A 22,511-nucleotide genomic window follows, 5' to 3' on the forward strand; every position below is an offset into this window, starting at 1 on the left:
TTTCATTATGTGAATAACTTGGAAATCTTAGCTCAAACAGCTGCAAAACCTGTTTTCCCAGCACGGAAACCTTGAGTTCTATAAGATAAAGCCATAAACATGTTTGTCTGAGTCTTCTATCAAAAGTTACAGCTATTTCTATGAAGTTGTACAAAAACGCTTTCTTTCGCCAAGACAGTGCGTTTCTCACTGTTACATGCATTTGAATGGGGAACTCGACTGAAACAAAGTATAGGTTTTCATTATGTGAATAACTTGGAAATCTTAGCTCAAACAGCTGCAAAACCTGTTTGCCCAGCACGAAGACCTTGAGTTCTATAAGATAAAGCCATAAACATGTGTATCCGAGTCTTCTATCAAAAGTTACAGCTATTTCTATGAAGTTGTACAAAAACGCTTTCTTTCGCCAAGACAGTGCGTTTCTCACTGTTACATGCATTTGAATGGGGAACTCGACTGAAACAAAGTATAAGTTTTCATTATGTGAATAACTTGGAAATCTTAGCTCAAACAGCTGCAAAACCTGTTTGCCCAGCACGGAGACCTTGAGTTCTATAAGATAAAGCCATAAACATGTGTATCCGAGTCTTCTATCAAAAGTTACAGCTATTTCTATGAAGTTGTACAAAAACGTTTTCTTTCGCCAAGACAGTGCGTTTCTCACTGTTACATGCATTTGAATGGGGAACTCGACCGAAACAAAGTATAAGTTTTCATTATGTGAATAACTTGGAAATCTTAGCTCAAACAGCTGCAAAACCTGTTTTCCCAGCACGTAGACCTTGAGTTCTATAAGATAAAGCCATAAACATGTTTGTCTGAGTCTTCTATCAAAAGTTACAGCTATTTCTATGAAGTTGTACAAAAACGCTTTCTTTCGCCAAGACAGTGCGTTTCTCACTGTTACATGCATTTGAATGGGGAACTCGACCGAAACAAAGTATAGGTTTTCATTATGTGAATAACTTGGAAATCTTAGTTCAAACAGCTGCAAAACCTGTTTGCCCAGCACGGAGACCTTGAGTTCTATAAGATAAAGCCATAAACATGTGTATCCGAGTCTTCTATCAAAAGTTACAGCTATTTCTATGAAGTTGTACAAAAACGCTTTCTTTCGCCAAGACAGTGCGTTTCTCACTGTTACATGCATTTGAATGGGGAACTCGACCGAAACAAAGTATAGGTTTTCATTATGTGAATAACTTGGAAATCTTAGCTCAAACAGCTGCAAAACCTGTTTTCCCAGCACGGAAACCTTGAGTTCTATAAGATAAAGCCATAAACATGTTTGTCTGAGTCTTCTATCAAAAGTTACAGCTATTTATATGAAGTTGTACAAAAACGCTTTCTTTCGCCAAGACAGTGCGTTTCTCACTGTTACATGCATTTGAATGGGGAACTCGACCGAAACAAAGTATAAGTTTTCATTATGTGAATAACTTGGAAATCTTAGCTCAAACAGCTGCAAAACCTGTTTTCCCAGCACGGAGACCTTGAGTTCTATAAGATAAAGCCATAAACATGTTTGTCTGAGTCTTCTATCAAAAGTTACAGCTATTTATATGAAGTTGTACAAAAACGCTTTCTTTCGCCAAGACAGTGCGTTTCTCACTGTTACATGCATTTGAATGGGGAACTCGACCGAAACAAAGTATAGGTTTTCATTATGTGAATAACTTGGAAATCTTAGCTCAAACAGCTGCAAAACCTGTTTTCCCAGCACGGAGACCTTGAGTTCTATAATATAAGGCCATAAACATGTTTGTGTGAGTCTTCTATCAAAAGTTACAGCTATTTATATGAAGTTGTACAAAAACGTTTTCTTTCGCCAAGACAGTGCGTTTCTCACTGTTACATGCATTTTGAATGGGGAACTCGACCGAAACAAAGTATAGGTTTTCATTATGTGAATAACTTGGAAATCTTAGCTCAAACAGCTGCAAAACCTGTTTTCCCAGCACGGGAACATTGAGTTCTATAAGATAAAGCCATAAACATGTTTGTCTGAGTCTTCTATCAAAAGTTACAGCTATTTATATGAAGTTGTACAAAAACGCTTTCTTTCGCCAAGACAGTGCGTTTCTCACTGTTACATGCATTTGAATGGGGAACTCGACCGAAACAAAGTATAAGTTTTCATTATGTGAATAACTTGGAAATCTTAGCTCAAACAGCTGCAAAACCTGTTTTCCCAGCACGGAGACCTTGAGTTCTATAAGATAAAGCCATAAACATGTTTGTCTGAGTCTTCTATCAAAAGTTACAGCTATTTATATGAAGTTGTACAAAAACGCTTTCTTTCGCCAAGACAGTGCGTTTCTCACTGTTACATGCATTTGAATGGGGAACTCGACCGAAACAAAGTATAAGTTTTCATTATGTGAATAACTTGGAAATCTTAGCTCAAACAGCTGCAAAACCTGTTTTCCCAGCACGGAGACCTTGAGTTCTATAAGATAAAGCCATAAACATGTTTGTCTGAGTCTTCTATCAAAAGTTACAGCTATTTCTATGAAGTTGTACAAAAACGCTTTCTTTCGCCAAGACAGTGCGTTTCTCACTGTTACATGCATTTGAATGGGGAACTCGACCGAAACAAAGTATAGGTTTTCATTATGTGAATAACTTGGAAATCTTAGTTCAAACAGCTGCAAAACCTGTTTGCCCAGCACGGAGACCTTGAGTTCTATAAGATAAAGCCATAAACATGTGTATCCGAGTCTTCTATCAAAAGTTACAGCTATTTCTATGAAGTTGTACAAAAACGCTTTCTTTCGCCAAGACAGTGCGTTTCTCACTGTTACATGCATTTGAATGGGGAACTCGACCGAAACAAAGTATAGGTTTTCATTATGTGAATAACTTGGAAATCTTAGCTCAAACAGCTGCAAAACCTGTTTTCCCAGCACGTAGACCTTGAGTTCTATAAGATAAAGCCATAAACATGTTTGTCTGAGTCTTCTATCAAAAGTTACAGCTATTTCTATGAAGTTGTACAAAAACGCTTTCTTTCGCCAAGACAGTGCGTTTCTCACTGTTACATGCATTTGAATGGGGAACTCGACCGAAACAAAGTATAAGTTTTCATTATGTGAATAACTTGGAAATCTTAGCTCAAACAGCTGCAAAACCTGTTTGCCCAGCACGAAGACCTTGAGTTCTATAAGATAAAGCCATAAACATGTTTGTCTGAGTCTTCTATCAAAAGTTACAGCTATTTCTATGAAGTTGTACAAAATAGCTTTCTTTCGCCAAGACAGTGCGTTTCTCACTGTTACATGCATTTGAATGGGGAACTCGACCGAAACAAAGTATAGGTTTTCATTATGTGAATAACTTGGAAATCTTAGCTCAAACAGCTGCAAAACCTGTTTTCCCAGCACGGAGACCTTGAGTTCTATGATATAAGGCCATAAACATGTTTGTCTGAGTCTTCTATCAAAAGTTACAGCTATTTATATGAAGTTGTACAAAAACGTTTTCTTTCGCCAAGACAGTGCGTTTCTCACTGTTACATGCATTTTGAATGGGGAACTCGACTGAAACAAAGTATAGGTTTTCATTATGTGAATAACTTGGAAATCTTAGCTCAAACAGCTGCAAAACCTGTTTTCCCAGCACGGAGACCTTGAGTTCTATAAGATAAAGCCATAAACATGTTTGTCTGAGTCGTCTATCAAAAGTTACAGCTATTTCTATGAAGTTGTACAAAAACGCTTTCTTTCGCCAAGACAGTGCGTTTCTCACTGTTACATGCATTTGAATGGGGAACTCGACCGAAACAAAGTATAGGTTTTCATTATGTGAATAACTTGGAAATCTTAGCTCAAACAGCTGCAAAACCTGTTTTCCCAGCACGGAGACCTTGAGTTCTATAATATAAGGCCATAAACATGTTTGTCTGAGTCTTCTATCAAAAGTTACAGCTATTTATATGAAGTTGTACAAAAACGTTTTCTTTCGCCAAGACAGTGCGTTTCTCACTGTTACATGCATTTTGAATGGGGAACTCGACCGAAACAAAGTATAGGTTTTCATTATGTGAATAACTTGGAAATCTTAGCTCAAACAGCTGCAAAACCTGTCTTCCCAGCACGGAGACCTTGAGTTCTATAATATAAGGCCATAAACATGTTTGTCTGAGTCTTCTATCAAAAGTTACAGCTATTTCTATGAAGTTGTACAAAAACGCTTTCTTTCGCCAAGACAGTGCGTTTCTCACTGTTACATGCATTTGAATGGGGAACTCGACTGAAACAAAGTATAGGTTTTCATTATGTGAATAACTTGGAAATCTTAGCTCAAACAGCTGCAAAACCTGTTTGCCCAGCACGAAGACCTTGAGTTCTATAAGATAAAGCCATAAACATGTGTATCCGAGTCTTCTATCAAAAGTTACAGCTATTTCTATGAAGTTGTACAAAAACGCTTTCTTTCGCCAAGACAGTGCGTTTCTCACTGTTACATGCATTTGAATGGGGAACTCGACTGAAACAAAGTATAAGTTTTCATTATGTGAATAACTTGGAAATCTTAGCTCAAACAGCTGCAAAACCTGTTTGCCCAGCACGGAGACCTTGAGTTCTATAAGATAAAGCCATAAACATGTGTATCCGAGTCTTCTATCAAAAGTTACAGCTATTTCTATGAAGTTGTACAAAAACGTTTTCTTTCGCCAAGACAGTGCGTTTCTCACTGTTACATGCATTTGAATGGGGAACTCGACCGAAACAAAGTATAAGTTTTCATTATGTGAATAACTTGGAAATCTTAGCTCAAACAGCTGCAAAACCTGTTTTCCCAGCACGTAGACCTTGAGTTCTATAAGATAAAGCCATAAACATGTTTGTCTGAGTCTTCTATCAAAAGTTACAGCTATTTCTATGAAGTTGTACAAAAACGCTTTCTTTCGCCAAGACAGTGCGTTTCTCACTGTTACATGCATTTGAATGGGGAACTCGACCGAAACAAAGTATAGGTTTTCATTATGTGAATAACTTGGAAATCTTAGTTCAAACAGCTGCAAAACCTGTTTGCCCAGCACGGAGACCTTGAGTTCTATAAGATAAAGCCATAAACATGTGTATCCGAGTCTTCTATCAAAAGTTACAGCTATTTCTATGAAGTTGTACAAAAACGCTTTCTTTCGCCAAGACAGTGCGTTTCTCACTGTTACATGCATTTGAATGGGGAACTCGACCGAAACAAAGTATAGGTTTTCATTATGTGAATAACTTGGAAATCTTAGCTCAAACAGCTGCAAAACCTGTTTTCCCAGCACGGGAACATTGAGTTCTATAAGATAAAGCCATAAACATGTGTATCCGAGTCTTCTATCAAAAGTTACAGCTATTTATATGAAGTTGTACAAAAACGCTTTCTTTCGCCAAGACAGTGCGTTTCTCACTGTTACATGCATTTGAATTGGGAACTCGACCGAAACAAAGTATAGGTTTTCATTATGTGAATAACTTGGAAATCTTAGCTCAAACAGCTGCAAAACCTGTTTTCCCAGCACGGAAACCTTGAGTTCTATAAGATAAAGCCATAAACATGTTTGTCTGAGTCTTCTATCAAAAGTTACAGCTATTTCTATGAAGTTGTACAAAAACGCTTTCTTTCGCCAAGACAGTGCGTTTCTCACTGTTACATGCATTTGAATGGGGAACTCGACTGAAACAAAGTATAGGTTTTCATTATGTGAATAACTTGGAAATCTTAGCTCAAACAGCTGCAAAACCTGTTTGCCCAGCACGAAGACCTTGAGTTCTATAAGATAAAGCCATAAACATGTGTATCCGAGTCTTCTATCAAAAGTTACAGCTATTTCTATGAAGTTGTACAAAAACGCTTTCTTTCGCCAAGACAGTGCGTTTCTCACTGTTACATGCATTTGAATGGGGAACTCGACTGAAACAAAGTATAAGTTTTCATTATGTGAATAACTTGGAAATCTTAGCTCAAACAGCTGCAAAACCTGTTTGCCCAGCACGGAGACCTTGAGTTCTATAAGATAAAGCCATAAACATGTGTATCCGAGTCTTCTATCAAAAGTTACAGCTATTTCTATGAAGTTGTACAAAAACGTTTTCTTTCGCCAAGACAGTGCGTTTCTCACTGTTACATGCATTTGAATGGGGAACTCGACCGAAACAAAGTATAAGTTTTCATTATGTGAATAACTTGGAAATCTTAGCTCAAACAGCTGCAAAACCTGTTTTCCCAGCACGTAGACCTTGAGTTCTATAAGATAAAGCCATAAACATGTTTGTCTGAGTCTTCTATCAAAAGTTACAGCTATTTCTATGAAGTTGTACAAAAACGCTTTCTTTCGCCAAGACAGTGCGTTTCTCACTGTTACATGCATTTGAATGGGGAACTCGACCGAAACAAAGTATAGGTTTTCATTATGTGAATAACTTGGAAATCTTAGTTCAAACAGCTGCAAAACCTGTTTGCCCAGCACGGAGACCTTGAGTTCTATAAGATAAAGCCATAAACATGTGTATCCGAGTCTTCTATCAAAAGTTACAGCTATTTCTATGAAGTTGTACAAAAACGCTTTCTTTCGCCAAGACAGTGCGTTTCTCACTGTTACATGCATTTGAATGGGGAACTCGACCGAAACAAAGTATAGGTTTTCATTATGTGAATAACTTGGAAATCTTAGCTCAAACAGCTGCAAAACCTGTTTTCCCAGCACGGAAACCTTGAGTTCTATAAGATAAAGCCATAAACATGTTTGTCTGAGTCTTCTATCAAAAGTTACAGCTATTTCTATGAAGTTGTACAAAAACGCTTTCTTTCGCCAAGACAGTGCGTTTCTCACTGTTACATGCATTTGAATGGGGAACTCGACCGAAACAAAGTATAAGTTTTCATTATGTGAATAACTTGGAAATCTTAGCTCAAACAGCTGCAAAACCTGTTTTCCCAGCACGTAGACCTTGAGTTCTATAAGATAAAGCCATAAACATGTTTGTCTGAGTCTTCTATCAAAAGTTACAGCTATTTCTATGAAGTTGTACAAAAACGCTTTCTTTCGCCAAGACAGTGCGTTTCTCACTGTTACATGCATTTGAATGGGGAACTCGACCGAAACAAAGTATAAGTTTTCATTATGTGAATAACTTGGAAATCTTAGCTCAAACAGCTGCAAAACCTGTTTGCCCAGCACGAAGACCTTGAGTTCTATAAGATAAAGCCATAAACATGTGTATCCGAGTCTTCTATCAAAAGTTACAGCTATTTCTATGAAGTTGTACAAAAACGCTTTCTTTCGCCAAGACAGTGCGTTTCTCACTGTTACATGCATTTGAATGGGGAACTCGACTGAAACAAAGTATAGGTTTTCATTATGTGAATAACTTGGAAATCTTAGCTCAAACAGCTGCAAAACCTGTTTGCCCAGCACGGAGACCTTGAGTTCTATAAGATAAAGCCATAAACATGTGTATCCGAGTCTTCTATCAAAAGTTACAGCTATTTCTATGAAGTTGTACAAAATAGCTTTCTTTCGCCAAGACAGTGCGTTTCTCACTGTTACATGCATTTGAATGGGGAACTCGACCGAAACAAAGTATAAGTTTTCATTATGTGAATAACTTGGAAATCTTAGCTCAAACAGCTGCAAAACCTGTTTTCCCAGCACGTAGACCTTGAGTTCTATAAGATAAAGCCATAAACATGTTTGTCTGAGTCTTCTATCAAAAGTTACAGCTATTTCTATGAAGTTGTACAAAAACGCTTTCTTTCGCCAAGACAGTGCGTTTCTCACTGTTACATGCATTTGAATGGGGAACTCGACCGAAACAAAGTATAAGTTTTCATTATGTGAATAACTTGGAAATCTTAGCTCAAACAGCTGCAAAACCTGTTTGCCCAGCACGGAGACCTTGAGTTCTATAAGATAAAGCCATAAACATGTTTGTCTGAGTCTTCTATCAAAAGTTACAGCTATTTCTATGAAGTTGTACAAAAACGCTTTCTTTCGCCAAGACAGTGCGTTTCTCACTGTTACATGCATTTGAATGGGGAACTCGACCGAAACAAAGTATAGGTTTTCATTATGTGAATAACTTGGAAATCTTAGTTCAAACAGCTGCAAAACCTGTTTGCCCAGCACGGAGACCTTGAGTTCTATAAGATAAAGCCATAAACATGTGTATCCGAGTCTTCTATCAAAAGTTACAGCTATTTCTATGAAGTTGTACAAAAACGCTTTCTTTCGCCAAGACAGTGCGTTTCTCACTGTTACATGCATTTGAATGGGGAACTCGACCGAAACAAAGTATAGGTTTTCATTATGTGAATAACTTGGAAATCTTAGTTCAAACAGCTGCAAAACCTGTTTGCCCAGCACGGAGACCTTGAGTTCTATAAGATAAAGCCATAAACATGTGTATCCGAGTCTTCTATCAAAAGTTACAGCTATTTCTATGAAGTTGTACAAAAACGCTTTCTTTCGCCAAGACAGTGCGTTTCTCACTGTTACATGCATTTGAATGGGGAACTCGACCGAAACAAAGTATAGGTTTTCATTATGTGAATAACTTGGAAATCTTAGCTCAAACAGCTGCAAAACCTGTTTTCCCAGCACGGAAACCTTGAGTTCTATAAGATAAAGCCATAAACATGTTTGTCTGAGTCTTCTATCAAAAGTTACAGCTATTTCTATGAAGTTGTACAAAAACGCTTTCTTTCGCCAAGACAGTGCGTTTCTCACTGTTACATGCATTTGAATGGGGAACTCGACCGAAACAAAGTATAGGTTTTCATTATGTGAATAACTTGGAAATCTTAGTTCAAACAGCTGCAAAACCTGTTTGCCCAGCACGGAGACCTTGAGTTCTATAAGATAAAGCCATAAACATGTGTATCCGAGTCTTCTATCAAAAGTTACAGCTATTTCTATGAAGTTGTACAAAAACGCTTTCTTTCGCCAAGACAGTGCGTTTCTCACTGTTACATGCATTTGAATGGGGAACTCGACCGAAACAAAGTATAGGTTTTCATTATGTGAATAACTTGGAAATCTTAGCTCAAACAGCTGCAAAACCTGTTTTCCCAGCACGGAAACCTTGAGTTCTATAAGATAAAGCCATAAACATGTTTGTCTGAGTCTTCTATCAAAAGTTACAGCTATTTCTATGAAGTTGTACAAAAACGCTTTCTTTCGCCAAGACAGTGCGTTTCTCACTGTTACATGCATTTGAATGGGGAACTCGACCGAAACAAAGTATAAGTTTTCATTATGTGAATAACTTGGAAATCTTAGCTCAAACAGCTGCAAAACCTGTTTTCCCAGCACGTAGACCTTGAGTTCTATAAGATAAAGCCATAAACATGTTTGTCTGAGTCTTCTATCAAAAGTTACAGCTATTTCTATGAAGTTGTACAAAAACGCTTTCTTTCGCCAAGACAGTGCGTTTCTCACTGTTACATGCATTTGAATGGGGAACTCGACCGAAACAAAGTATAAGTTTTCATTATGTGAATAACTTGGAAATCTTAGCTCAAACAGCTGCAAAACCTGTTTGCCCAGCACGAAGACCTTGAGTTCTATAAGATAAAGCCATAAACATGTGTATCCGAGTCTTCTATCAAAAGTTACAGCTATTTCTATGAAGTTGTACAAAAACGCTTTCTTTCGCCAAGACAGTGCGTTTCTCACTGTTACATGCATTTGAATGGGGAACTCGACTGAAACAAAGTATAGGTTTTCATTATGTGAATAACTTGGAAATCTTAGCTCAAACAGCTGCAAAACCTGTTTGCCCAGCACGGAGACCTTGAGTTCTATAAGATAAAGCCATAAACATGTGTATCCGAGTCTTCTATCAAAAGTTACAGCTATTTCTATGAAGTTGTACAAAATAGCTTTCTTTCGCCAAGACAGTGCGTTTCTCACTGTTACATGCATTTGAATGGGGAACTCGACCGAAACAAAGTATAAGTTTTCATTATGTGAATAACTTGGAAATCTTAGCTCAAACAGCTGCAAAACCTGTTTTCCCAGCACGTAGACCTTGAGTTCTATAAGATAAAGCCATAAACATGTTTGTCTGAGTCTTCTATCAAAAGTTACAGCTATTTCTATGAAGTTGTACAAAAACGCTTTCTTTCGCCAAGACAGTGCGTTTCTCACTGTTACATGCATTTGAATGGGGAACTCGACCGAAACAAAGTATAGGTTTTCATTATGTGAATAACTTGGAAATCTTAGTTCAAACAGCTGCAAAACCTGTTTGCCCAGCACGGAGACCTTGAGTTCTATAAGATAAAGCCATAAACATGTGTATCCGAGTCTTCTATCAAAAGTTACAGCTATTTCTATGAAGTTGTACAAAAACGCTTTCTTTCGCCAAGACAGTGCGTTTCTCACTGTTACATGCATTTGAATGGGGAACTCGACCGAAACAAAGTATAGGTTTTCATTATGTGAATAACTTGGAAATCTTAGCTCAAACAGCTGCAAAACCTGTTTTCCCAGCACGGAAACCTTGAGTTCTATAAGATAAAGCCATAAACATGTTTGTCTGAGTCTTCTATCAAAAGTTACAGCTATTTCTATGAAGTTGTACAAAAACGCTTTCTTTCGCCAAGACAGTGCGTTTCTCACTGTTACATGCATTTGAATGGGGAACTCGACCGAAACAAAGTATAAGTTTTCATTATGTGAATAACTTGGAAATCTTAGCTCAAACAGCTGCAAAACCTGTTTGCCCAGCACGGAGACCTTGAGTTCTATAAGATAAAGCCATAAACATGTTTGTCTGAGTCTTCTATCAAAAGTTACAGCTATTTCTATGAAGTTGTACAAAAACGCTTTCTTTCGCCAAGACAGTGCGTTTCTCACTGTTACATGCATTTGAATGGGGAACTCGACCGAAACAAAGTATAGGTTTTCATTATGTGAATAACTTGGAAATCTTAGTTCAAACAGCTGCAAAACCTGTTTGCCCAGCACGGAGACCTTGAGTTCTATAAGATAAAGCCATAAACATGTGTATCCGAGTCTTCTATCAAAAGTTACAGCTATTTCTATGAAGTTGTACAAAAACGCTTTCTTTCGCCAAGACAGTGCGTTTCTCACTGTTACATGCATTTGAATGGGGAACTCGACCGAAACAAAGTATAGGTTTTCATTATGTGAATAACTTGGAAATCTTAGTTCAAACAGCTGCAAAACCTGTTTGCCCAGCACGGAGACCTTGAGTTCTATAAGATAAAGCCATAAACATGTGTATCCGAGTCTTCTATCAAAAGTTACAGCTATTTCTATGAAGTTGTACAAAAACGCTTTCTTTCGCCAAGACAGTGCGTTTCTCACTGTTACATGCATTTGAATGGGGAACTCGACCGAAACAAAGTATAGGTTTTCATTATGTGAATAACTTGGAAATCTTAGCTCAAACAGCTGCAAAACCTGTTTTCCCAGCACGGAAACCTTGAGTTCTATAAGATAAAGCCATAAACATGTTTGTCTGAGTCTTCTATCAAAAGTTACAGCTATTTCTATGAAGTTGTACAAAAACGCTTTCTTTCGCCAAGACAGTGCGTTTCTCACTGTTACATGCATTTGAATGGGGAACTCGACTGAAACAAAGTATAGGTTTTCATTATGTGAATAACTTGGAAATCTTAGCTCAAACAGCTGCAAAACCTGTTTGCCCAGCACGAAGACCTTGAGTTCTATAAGATAAAGCCATAAACATGTGTATCCGAGTCTTCTATCAAAAGTTACAGCTATTTCTATGAAGTTGTACAAAAACGCTTTCTTTCGCCAAGACAGTGCGTTTCTCACTGTTACATGCATTTGAATGGGGAACTCGACTGAAACAAAGTATAAGTTTTCATTATGTGAATAACTTGGAAATCTTAGCTCAAACAGCTGCAAAACCTGTTTGCCCAGCACGGAGACCTTGAGTTCTATAAGATAAAGCCATAAACATGTGTATCCGAGTCTTCTATCAAAAGTTACAGCTATTTCTATGAAGTTGTACAAAAACGTTTTCTTTCGCCAAGACAGTGCGTTTCTCACTGTTACATGCATTTGAATGGGGAACTCGACCGAAACAAAGTATAAGTTTTCATTATGTGAATAACTTGGAAATCTTAGCTCAAACAGCTGCAAAACCTGTTTTCCCAGCACGGAAACCTTGAGTTCTATAAGATAAAGCCATAAACATGTTTGTCTGAGTCTTCTATCAAAAGTTACAGCTATTTCTATGAAGTTGTACAAAAACGCTTTCTTTCGCCAAGACAGTGCGTTTCTCACTGTTACATGCATTTGAATGGGGAACTCGACCGAAACAAAGTATAAGTTTTCATTATGTGAATAACTTGGAAATCTTAGCTCAAACAGCTGCAAAACCTGTTTGCCCAGCACGGAGACCTTGAGTTCTATAAGATAAAACCATAAACATGTTTGTCTGAGTCTTCTATCAAAAGTTACAGCTATTTCTATGAAGTTGTACAAAAACGCTTTCTTTCGCCAAGACAGTGCGTTTCTCACTGTTACATGCATTTGAATGGGGAACTCGACCGAAACAAAGTATAAGTTTTCATTATGTGAATAACTTGGAAATCTTAGCTCAAACAGCTGCAAAACCTGTTTGCCCAGCACGGAGACCTTGAGTTCTATAAGATAAAGCCATAAACATGTGTATCCGAGTCTTCTATCAAAAGTTACAGCTATTTCTATGAAGTTGTACAAAATAGCTTTCTTTCGCCAAGACAGTGCGTTTCTCACTGTTACATGCATTTGAATGGGGAACTCGACCGAAACAAAGTATAAGTTTTCATTATGTGAATAACTTGGAAATCTTAGCTCAAACAGCTGCAAAACCTGTTTTCCCAGCACGTAGACCTTGAGTTCTATAAGATAAAGCCATAAACATGTTTGTCTGAGTCTTCTATCAAAAGTTACAGCTATTTCTATGAAGTTGTACAAAAACGCTTTCTTTCGCCAAGACAGTGCGTTTCTCACTGTTACATGCATTTGAATGGGGAACTCGACCGAAACAAAGTATAAGTTTTCATTATGTGAATAACTTGGAAATCTTAGCTCAAACAGCTGCAAAACCTGTTTTCCCAGCACGTAGACCTTGAGTTCTATAAGATAAAGCCATAAACATGTTTGTCTGAGTCTTCTATCAAAAGTTACAGCTATTTCTATGAAGTTGTACAAAAACGCTTTCTTTCGCCAAGACAGTGCGTTTCTCACTGTTACATGCATTTGAATGGGGAACTCGACCGAAACAAAGTATAAGTTTTCATTATGTGAATAACTTGGAAATCTTAGCTCAAACAGCTGCAAAACCTGTTTGCCCAGCACGGAGACCTTGAGTTCTATAAGATAAAGCCATAAACATGTTTGTCTGAGTCTTCTATCAAAAGTTACAGCTATTTCTATGAAGTTGTACAAAAACGCTTTCTTTCGCCAAGACAGTGCGTTTCTCACTGTTACATGCATTTGAATGGGGAACTCGACCGAAACAAAGTATAGGTTTTCATTATGTGAATAACTTGGAAATCTTAGTTCAAACAGCTGCAAAACCTGTTTGCCCAGCACGGAGACCTTGAGTTCTATAAGATAAAGCCATAAACATGTGTATCCGAGTCTTCTATCAAAAGTTACAGCTATTTCTATGAAGTTGTACAAAAACGCTTTCTTTCGCCAAGACAGTGCGTTTCTCACTGTTACATGCATTTGAATGGGGAACTCGACCGAAACAAAGTATAGGTTTTCATTATGTGAATAACTTGGAAATCTTAGCTCAAACAGCTGCAAAACCTGTTTTCCCAGCACGTAGACCTTGAGTTCTATAAGATAAAGCCATAAACATGTTTGTCTGAGTCTTCTATCAAAAGTTACAGCTATTTCTATGAAGTTGTACAAAAACGCTTTCTTTCGCCAAGACAGTGCGTTTCTCACTGTTACATGCATTTGAATGGGGAACTCGACCGAAACAAAGTATAGGTTTTCATTATGTGAATAACTTGGAAATCTTAGCTCAAACAGCTGCAAAACCTGTTTTCCCAGCACGGAAACCTTGAGTTCTATAAGATAAAGCCATAAACATGTTTGTCTGAGTCTTCTATCAAAAGTTACAGCTATTTCTATGAAGTTGTACAAAAACGTTTTCTTTCGCCAAGACAGTGCGTTTCTCACTGTTACATGCATTTGAATGGGGAACTCGACCGAAACAAAGTATAAGTTTTCATTATGTGAATAACTTGGAAATCTTAGCTCAAACAGCTGCAAAACCTGTTTTCCCAGCACGTAGACCTTGAGTCCTATAAGATAAAGCCATAAACATGTTTGTCTGAGTCTTCTATCAAAAGTTACAGCTATTTCTATGAAGTTGTACAAAAACGCTTTCTTTCGCCAAGACAGTGCGTTTCTCACTGTTACATGCATTTGAATGGGGAACTCGACCGAAACAAAGTATAGGTTTTCATTATGTGAATAACTTGGAAATCTTAGTTCAAACAGCTGCAAAACCTGTTTGCCCAGCACGGAGACCTTGAGTTCTATAAGATAAAGCCATAAACATGTGTATCCGAGTCTTCTATCAAAAGTTACAGCTATTTCTATGAAGTTGTACAAAAACGCTTTCTTTCGCCAAGACAGTGCGTTTCTCACTGTTACATGCATTTGAATGGGGAACTCGACCGAAACAAAGTATAGGTTTTCATTATGTGAATAACTTGGAAATCTTAGCTCAAACAGCTGCAAAACCTGTTTGCCCAGCACGGAGACCTTGAGTTCTATAAGATAAAGCCATAAACATGTGTATCCGAGTCTTCTATCAAAAGTTACAGCTATTTCTATGAAGTTGTACAAAAACGTTTTCTTTCGCCAAGACAGTGCGTTTCTCACTGTTACATGCATTTGAATGGGGAACTCGATCGAAACAAAGTATAAGTTTTCATTATGTGAATAACTTGGAAATCTTAGCTCAAACAGCTGCAAAACCTGTTTTCCCAGCACGTAGACCTTGAGTTCTATAAGATAAAGCCATAAACATGTTTGTCTGAGTCTTCTATCAAAAGTTACAGCTATTTCTATGAAGTTGTACAAAAACGCTTTCTTTCGCCAAGACAGTGCGTTTCTCACTGTTACATGCATTTGAATGGGGAACTCGACCGAAACAAAGTATAGGTTTTCATTATGTGAATAACTTGGAAATCTTAGTTCAAACAGCTGCAAAACCTGTTTGCCCAGCACGGAGACCTTGAGTTCTATAAGATAAAGCCATAAACATGTGTATCCGAGTCTTCTATCAAAAGTTACAGCTATTTCTATGAAGTTGTACAAAAACGCTTTCTTTCGCCAAGACAGTGCGTTTCTCACTGTTACATGCATTTGAATGGGGAACTCGACCGAAACAAAGTATAGGTTTTCATTATGTGAATAACTTGGAAATCTTAGCTCAAACAGCTGCAAAACCTGTTTTCCCAGCACGGAAACCTTGAGTTCTATAAGATAAAGCCATAAACATGTTTGTCTGAGTCTTCTATCAAAAGTTACAGCTATTTCTATGAAGTTGTACAAAAACGCTTTCTTTCGCCAAGACAGTGCGTTTCTCACTGTTACATGCATTTGAATGGGGAACTCGACCGAAACAAAGTATAAGTTTTCATTATGTGAATAACTTGGAAATCTTAGCTCAAACAGCTGCAAAACCTGTTTTCCCAGCACGTAGACCTTGAGTTCTATAAGATAAAGCCATAAACATGTTTGTCTGAGTCTTCTATCAAAAGTTACAGCTATTTCTATGAAGTTGTACAAAAACGCTTTCTTTCGCCAAGACAGTGCGTTTCTCACTGTTACATGCATTTGAATGGGGAACTCGACCGAAACAAAGTATAAGTTTTCATTATGTGAATAACTTGGAAATCTTAGCTCAAACAGCTGCAAAACCTGTTTGCCCAGCACGAAGACCTTGAGTTCTATAAGATAAAGCCATAAACATGTGTATCCGAGTCTTCTATCAAAAGTTACAGCTATTTCTATGAAGTTGTACAAAAACGCTTTCTTTCGCCAAGACAGTGCGTTTCTCACTGTTACATGCATTTGAATGGGGAACTCGACTGAAACAAAGTATAGGTTTTCATTATGTGAATAACTTGGAAATCTTAGCTCAAACAGCTGCAAAACCTGTTTGCCCAGCACGGAGACCTTGAGTTCTATAAGATAAAGCCATAAACATGTGTATCCGAGTCTTCTATCAAAAGTTACAGCTATTTCTATGAAGTTGTACAAAATAGCTTTCTTTCGCCAAGACAGTGCGTTTCTCACTGTTACATGCATTTGAATGGGGAACTCGACCGAAACAAAGTATAAGTTTTCATTATGTGAATAACTTGGAAATCTTAGCTCAAACAGCTGCAAAACCTGTTTTCCCAGCACGTAGACCTTGAGTTCTATAAGATAAAGCCATAAACATGTTTGTCTGAGTCTTCTATCAAAAGTTACAGCTATTTCTATGAAGTTGTACAAAAACGCTTTCTTTCGCCAAGACAGTGCGTTTCTCACTGTTACATGCATTTGAATGGGGAACTCGACCGAAACAAAGTATAGGTTTTCATTATGTGAATAACTTGGAAATCTTAGTTCAAACAGCTGCAAAACCTGTTTGCCCAGCACGGAGACCTTGAGTTCTATAAGATAAAGCCATAAACATGTGTATCCGAGTCTTCTATCAAAAGTTACAGCTATTTCTATGAAGTTGTACAAAAACGCTTTCTTTCGCCAAGACAGTGCGTTTCTCACTGTTACATGCATTTGAATGGGGAACTCGACCGAAACAAAGTATAGGTTTTCATTATGTGAATAACTTGGAAATCTTAGCTCAAACAGCTGCAAAACCTGTTTTCCCAGCACGGAAACCTTGAGTTCTATAAGATAAAGCCATAAACATGTTTGTCTGAGTCTTCTATCAAAAGTTACAGCTATTTCTATGAAGTTGTACAAAAACGCTTTCTTTCGCCAAGACAGTGCGTTTCTCACTGTTACATGCATTTGAATGGGGAACTCGACCGAAACAAAGTATAAGTTTTCATTATGTGAATAACTTGGAAATCTTAGCTCAAACAGCTGCAAAACCTGTTTGCCCAGCACGGAGACCTTGAGTTCTATAAGATAAAGCCATAAACATGTTTGTCTGAGTCTTCTATCAAAAGTTACAGCTATTTCTATGAAGTTGTACAAAAACGCTTTCTTTCGCCAAGACAGTGCGTTTCTCACTGTTACATGCATTTGAATGGGGAACTCGACCGAAACAAAGTATAGGTTTTCATTATGTGAATAACTTGGAAATCTTAGTTCAAACAGCTGCAAAACCTGTTTGCCCAGCACGGAGACCTTGAGTTCTATAAGATAAAGCCATAAACATGTGTATCCGAGTCTTCTATCAAAAGTTACAGCTATTTCTATGAAGTTGTACAAAAACGCTTTCTTTCGCCAAGACAGTGCGTTTCTCACTGTTACATGCATTTGAATGGGGAACTCGACCGAAACAAAGTATAGGTTTTCATTATGTGAATAACTTGGAAATCTTAGTTCAAACAGCTGCAAAACCTGTTTGCCCAGCACGGAGACCTTGAGTTCTATAAGATAAAGCCATAAACATGTGTATCCGAGTCTTCTATCAAAAGTTACAGCTATTTCTATGAAGTTGTACAAAAACGCTTTCTTTCGCCAAGACAGTGCGTTTCTCACTGTTACATGCATTTGAATGGGGAACTCGACCGAAACAAAGTATAGGTTTTCATTATGTGAATAACTTGGAAATCTTAGCTCAAACAGCTGCAAAACCTGTTTTCCCAGCACGGAAACCTTGAGTTCTATAAGATAAAGCCATAAACATGTTTGTCTGAGTCTTCTATCAAAAGTTACAGCTATTTCTATGAAGTTGTACAAAAACGCTTTCTTTCGCCAAGACAGTGCGTTTCTCACTGTTACATGCATTTGAATGGGGAACTCGACTGAAACAAAGTATAGGTTTTCATTATGTGAATAACTTGGAAATCTTAGCTCAAACAGCTGCAAAACCTGTTTGCCCAGCACGAAGACCTTGAGTTCTATAAGATAAAGCCATAAACATGTGTATCCGAGTCTTCTATCAAAAGTTACAGCTATTTCTATGAAGTTGTACAAAAACGCTTTCTTTCGCCAAGACAGTGCGTTTCTCACTGTTACATGCATTTGAATGGGGAACTCGACTGAAACAAAGTATAAGTTTTCATTATGTGAATAACTTGGAAATCTTAGCTCAAACAGCTGCAAAACCTGTTTGCCCAGCACGGAGACCTTGAGTTCTATAAGATAAAGCCATAAACATGTGTATCCGAGTCTTCTATCAAAAGTTACAGCTATTTCTATGAAGTTGTACAAAAACGTTTTCTTTCGCCAAGACAGTGCGTTTCTCACTGTTACATGCATTTGAATGGGGAACTCGACCGAAACAAAGTATAAGTTTTCATTATGTGAATAACTTGGAAATCTTAGCTCAAACAGCTGCAAAACCTGTTTTCCCAGCACGGAAACCTTGAGTTCTATAAGATAAAGCCATAAACATGTTTGTCTGAGTCTTCTATCAAAAGTTACAGCTATTTATATGAAGTTGTACAAAAACGCTTTCTTTCGCCAAGACAGTGCGTTTCTCACTGTTACATGCATTTGAATGGGGAACTCGACCGAAACAAAGTATAAGTTTTCATTATGTGAATAACTTGGAAATCTTAGCTCAAACAGCTGCAAAACCTGTTTGCCCAGCACGGAGACCTTGAGTTCTATAAGATAAAACCATAAACATGTTTGTCTGAGTCTTCTATCAAAAGTTACAGCTATTTCTATGAAGTTGTACAAAAACGCTTTCTTTCGCCAAGACAGTGCGTTTCTCACTGTTACATGCATTTGAATGGGGAACTCGACCGAAACAAAGTATAAGTTTTCATTATGTGAATAACTTGGAAATCTTAGCTCAAACAGCTGCAAAACCTGTTTGCCCAGCACGGAGACCTTGAGTTCTATAAGATAAAGCCATAAACATGTGTATCCGAGTCTTCTATCAAAAGTTACAGCTATTTCTATGAAGTTGTACAAAATAGCTTTCTTTCGCCAAGACAGTGCGTTTCTCACTGTTACATGCATTTGAATGGGGAACTCGACCGAAACAAAGTATAAGTTTTCATTATGTGAATAACTTGGAAATCTTAGCTCAAACAGCTGCAAAACCTGTTTGCCCAGCACGGAGACCTTGAGTTCTATAAGATAAAGCCATAAACATGTGTATCCGAGTCTTCTATCAAAAGTTACAGCTATTTCTATGAAGTTGTACAAAAACGCTTTCTTTCGCCAAGACAGTGCGTTTCTCACTGTTACATGCATTTGAATGGGGAACTCGACCGAAACAAAGTATAGGTTTTCATTATGTGAATAACTTGGAAATCTTAGCTCAAACAGCTGCAAAACCTGTTTTCCCAGCACGTAGACCTTGAGTTCTATAAGATAAAGCCATAAACATGTTTGTCTGAGTCTTCTATCAAAAGTTACAGCTATTTCTATGAAGTTGTACAAAAACGCTTTCTTTCGCCAAGACAGTGCGTTTCTCACTGTTACATGCATTTGAATGGGGAACTCGACCGAAACAAAGTATAGGTTTTCATTATGTGAATAACTTGGAAATCTTAGCTCAAACAGCTGCAAAACCTGTTTTCCCAGCACGGAAACCTTGAGTTCTATAAGATAAAGCCATAAACATGTTTGTCTGAGTCTTCTATCAAAAGTTACAGCTATTTCTATGAAGTTGTACAAAAACGCTTTCTTTCGCCAAGACAGTGCGTTTCTCACTGTTACATGCATTTGAATGGGGAACTCGACTGAAACAAAGTATAAGTTTTCATTATGTGAATAACTTGGAAATCTTAGCTCAAACAGCTGCAAAACCTGTTTGCCCAGCACGGAGACCTTGAGTTCTATAAGATAAAGCCATAAACATGTGTATCCGAGTCTTCTATCAAAAGTTACAGCTATTTCTATGAAGTTGTACAAAAACGTTTTCTTTCGCCAAGACAGTGCGTTTCTCACTGTTACATGCATTTGAATGGGGAACTCGACCGAAACAAAGTATAAGTTTTCATTATGTGAATAACTTGGAAATCTTAGCTCAAACAGCTGCAAAACCTGTTTTCCCAGCACGTAGACCTTGAGTCCTATAAGATAAAGCCATAAACATGTTTGTCTGAGTCTTCTATCAAAAGTTACAGCTATTTCTATGAAGTTGTACAAAAACGCTTTCTTTCGCCAAGACAGTGCGTTTCTCACTGTTACATGCATTTGAATGGGGAACTCGACCGAAACAAAGTATAGGTTTTCATTATGTGAATAACTTGGAAATCTTAGTTCAAACAGCTGCAAAACCTGTTTGCCCAGCACGGAGACCTTGAGTTCTATAAGATAAAGCCATAAACATGTGTATCCGAGTCTTCTATCAAAAGTTACAGCTATTTCTATGAAGTTGTACAAAAACGCTTTCTTTCGCCAAGACAGTGCGTTTCTCACTGTTACATGCATTTGAATGGGGAACTCGACCGAAACAAAGTATAGGTTTTCATTATGTGAATAACTTGGAAATCTTAGCTCAAACAGCTGCAAAACCTGTTTTCCCAGCACGGAAACCTTGAGTTCTATAAGATAAAGCCATAAACATGTTTGTCTGAGTCTTCTATCAAAAGTTACAGCTATTTCTATGAAGTTGTACAAAAACGCTTTCTTTCGCCAAGACAGTGCGTTTCTCACTGTTACATGCATTTGAATGGGGAACTCGACCGAAACAAAGTATAAGTTTTCATTATGTGAATAACTTGGAAATCTTAGCTCAAACAGCTGCAAAACCTGTTTTCCCAGCACGTAGACCTTGAGTTCTATAAGATAAAGCCATAAACATGTTTGTCTGAGTCTTCTATCAAAAGTTACAGCTATTTCTATGAAGTTGTACAAAAACGCTTTCTTTCGCCAAGACAGTGCGTTTCTCACTGTTACATGCATTTGAATGGGGAACTCGACCGAAACAAAGTATAAGTTTTCATTATGTGAATAACTTGGAAATCTTAGCTCAAACAGCTGCAAAACCTGTTTGCCCAGCACGGAGACCTTGAGTTCTATAAGATAAAGCCATAAACATGTTTGTCTGAGTCTTCTATCAAAAGTTACAGCTATTTCTATGAAGTTGTACAAAAACGCTTTCTTTCGCCAAGACAGTGCGTTTCTCACTGTTACATGCATTTGAATGGGGAACTCGACCGAAACAAAGTATAAGTTTTCATTATGTGAATAACTTGGAAATCTTAGCTCAAACAGCTGCAAAACCTGTTTGCCCAGCACGGAGACCTTGAGTTCTATAAGATAAAGCCATAAACATGTGTATCCGAGTCTTCTATCAAAAGTTACAGCTATTTCTATGAAGTTGTACAAAATAGCTTTCTTTCGCCAAGACAGTGCGTTTCTCACTGTTACATGCATTTGAATGGGGAACTCGACCGAAACAAAGTATAAGTTTTCATTATGTGAATAACTTGGAAATCTTAGCTCAAACAGCTGCAAAACCTGTTTTCCCAGCACGTAGACCTTGAGTTCTATAAGATAAAGCCATAAACATGTTTGTCTGAGTCTTCTATCAAAAGTTACAGCTATTTCTATGAAGTTGTACAAAAACGCTTTCTTTCGCCAAGACAGTGCGTTTCTCACTGTTACATGCATTTGAATGGGGAACTCGACCGAAACAAAGTATAAGTTTTCATTATGTGAATAACTTGGAAATCTTAGCTCAAACAGCTGCAAAACCTGTTTTCCCAGCACGTAGACCTTGAGTTCTATAAGATAAAGCCATAAACATGTTTGTCTGAGTCTTCTATCAAAAGTTACAGCTATTTCTATGAAGTTGTACAAAAACGCTTTCTTTCGCCAAGACAGTGCGTTTCTCACTGTTACATGCATTTGAATGGGGAACTCGACCGAAACAAAGTATAGGTTTTCATTATGTGAATAACTTGGAAATCTTAGTTCAAACAGCTGCAAAACCTGTTTGCCCAGCACGGAGACCTTGAGTTCTATAAGATAAAGCCATAAACATGTGTATCCGAGTCTTCTATCAAAAGTTACAGCTATTTCTATGAAGTTGTACAAAAACGCTTTCTTTCGCCAAGACAGTGCGTTTCTCACTGTTACATGCATTTGAATGGGGAACTCGACCGAAACAAAGTATAGGTTTTCATTATGTGAATAACTTGGAAATCTTAGTTCAAACAGCTGCAAAACCTGTTTTCCCAGCACGGAAACCTTGAGTTCTATAAGATAAAGCCATAAACATGTTTGTCTGAGTCTTCTATCAAAAGTTACAGCTATTTCTATGAAGTTGTACAAAAACGCTTTCTTTCGCCAAGACAGTGCGTTTCTCACTGTTACATGCATTTGAATGGGGAACTCGACCGAAACAAAG

Source organism: Diplotaxodon limnothrissa, linkage group LG13, assembly GCF_057381915.1.
Source record: "Diplotaxodon limnothrissa isolate DT_005_m linkage group LG13, D_limnothrissa_male_GT1.1, whole genome shotgun sequence".
NCBI lineage: Eukaryota > Metazoa > Chordata > Actinopteri > Cichliformes > Cichlidae > Diplotaxodon > Diplotaxodon limnothrissa.